Below are 2,617 nucleotides of genomic sequence, written 5' to 3'. Positions count from 1 at the left end.
AATAAATAAGTCAAGAGTGTAGCTCAGTGACTGAGCATGCATAATAGCCTGGGTTGATCTCTGGCACCACCAAAAAATAAGTTCAAGTTTCAACTCTTTTTTTCTGACTAGATAATGCTTCTTTAACAACATATAGAGATATAAGCTCAAGTAAATTTAACTGGTTCTACAGCTTTTCTGTTTTTTTTAAATATTTTATTTATTATTTTTATTTTTTATGTGTACGTGTATATTGCATGCATGTAGGTAAATGCACCCATGTCGTGCAATGCCCGCGGAGGACAGAAGAGGCTATCAGAGTCCCTGGAACTGGAGTTACAGTTAAATGCCATGTGGGTGCTGGGATTCAAGAACATTCAGTATTCTTAACCGCTGAGCCATCTCTCCAGCCCCTCTGTTAGTTTTTAAATTATATTCCTTGTTCAAAGTTTAGGTACACTATTTTTTAAGAGTTTTGCTTAGATGTAATTCACATACAACTCACACAGTTCAGTGTTTTTAGTAAGTTCATATAGTGGTACAACCATTACTATAATCAATTTTAGGATATAATCATCACCCCAAAAGAAATTCCAAACCCAGTAGCAATCACTGTCCATCCCCTTTCCAGTGGAAACTTCCCATATTCTAGACATTTATTGCAAAGAGAATCTTAAGACACACAGGCCTTTGTAACTGGCTTCTTTCACTTAGCATAACATTGTCACAGTTCATCCATGTTGAGGAATGTATCAGTACTCTGTTCTTTTTAATGAGTAAAAAATATTCCACCATATGAATATACATTTTATCATTGGTTAGTAATGGGCATTTGGTTGTTTCTATGCCTTAGCAATTTGAATATTCCTACAAACATTTGTGTAAAGTTTTGTGTGGAGAAATACATCTTTGGAGCTGAGCATGGTGGCGCATACCTTTGGTCCCAGCACTCAGGAGGCAGAGGCAGGAGGATCTCTGTGAGTTCAAGGCCAGCCTGGTCTACATAGCTAGTTCCAGGCCAGCTGCGGCTACAGGGAGACCTCGTCTCAAAAAGACAAAAAAAAAAAAAAAAAAAGATATCTTTGGTTCCCTTCGGCATATTATTCCTAGTGGAGGAATGCCTGGGGCATATGGTACACTCTATGCTCAACCTTTGTAGGAAATGCCACCAGACAGCTTTCCAAAGCAGCTACATCACTTTACATTCCTGACAGCAAGGGATGAGAGTTTCAACTCCTCCACCTCCTTACCAACATATCCTACTGGGCATAACGTAGTACCTTACTGAGGGTTTGAATGTTTGAATGACATTTCTCTGATGACTACTGATGGTGAACATTTTTTCACATGTTTACTGGTCATCCTATGCCTAAATTCTTTGGAGAAATGTCTATTCAGAGGTGTTGCCCATTTTTAATTTGGTATCTTCTTTCCTAGCTGTTAACTGTTCATTATATATTCTAGATAAAAGTCATCATATATGATTTGCAAAGCTTCCTCCCATTTTATGGGCTGTCTTTTCACTTTCCTGACGGATTTTTTTTGCAGCTCAAACAGTTTTTATTTAAACAACATGAAATTTTTCTTTTTGTTATTACATTATTTTTATTAATTTTATTTGGAAAAAGATTTCTAAATTTTAAGTGAACAAAAAATGCTGAATCTATAACAGTACATAGTAAAGCAGTTCTGAGTAAATATAAATTGTTGCCACCAAACATAATACTGGAGTCAACACATGTGATGCTGTCTGCTGCTTGGTTTGTGCTGTATCCTCTTCTCTCCTCACCTCCAAGATCTCAACATTCCTTCCTAACATAGGACAAAACACCACCTCCTTTAAGCCTTAACCAATGCCCCCAACCAGATACCACTTTACACCATTTTGTTGGTATACACATGGAATTTGAGTGATTACTTTATCTCTTCTACAAGGAAGAACTTCCTGATTCGATCCTAATCATTTGGTATATGACACATTTTATATACTTTCTTATTTATTTTTATTTTTGTGTATGAGAGTTTTGCCTGCATGTACATAGGTACACCCATGCATGCAATGTCTGCAGAGGCTGGATGAGGGCACTGGATCCCTGGAGCTGGAGTTACAGGCAGTTCTTAGCTGCATGATGTGGGTGCTGGGAACTGAACCCAGATCCTCAGCAAGAGCAGCCAGTGCTCTTAACCACTGAGCCATCACTCTAGCCCCAGTATACGACACATATAAGCAACATATCATCTTTTTTTTCCTAACAGGACTATAACAGTAATTTATAAGAGAAATGGATGTGAAACATATGTTTTAGCCTGAAGATTCTATGATTCAGTTATGCAATACTGGGGAAAAAATTTTATGAAACCAGTATCACCAATAAACACAAACTTTGGCCAGGTATGGCAGGCAGCCCACACCCTTAACCCCAGCACTCAGAAGCAGAGGTATATCTCTGTGAGCTCCAGCCCATAGAGATATATGATATGGTCTACACAGCAAGTTCCAGGCCACACAGGGTATGCTAGATAGTTTTAGTGTCAACTTGACACACCTGGGTTGAGGGAGCCTCAATCGGGGAATTGCCTCTATTGGACCGACCTGTGGCCATGTCTGAGGGGCATCTTCTTGATGAGTGATGTGGGA

At 38.8% G+C, this 2,617-nt stretch overlaps 1 protein-coding gene across 1 annotated transcript in view; it reads right to left on the bottom strand.

The window, feature by feature from the left end:
* Nucleotides 1–2,617, bottom strand: part of Saraf (store-operated calcium entry associated regulatory factor) — a 24,057-nt gene that overhangs the window by 7,027 nt on the left and 14,413 nt on the right. The window lies entirely within an intron of this gene.

Source organism: Nannospalax galili, unplaced genomic scaffold (genome assembly GCF_000622305.1).
Source record: "Nannospalax galili isolate Female #2095 unplaced genomic scaffold, S.galili_v1.0 scaffold676, whole genome shotgun sequence".
Classification (NCBI taxonomy): domain Eukaryota; kingdom Metazoa; phylum Chordata; class Mammalia; order Rodentia; family Spalacidae; genus Nannospalax; species Nannospalax galili.
This window is presented reverse-complemented; position numbering and strand designations above follow the sequence as displayed.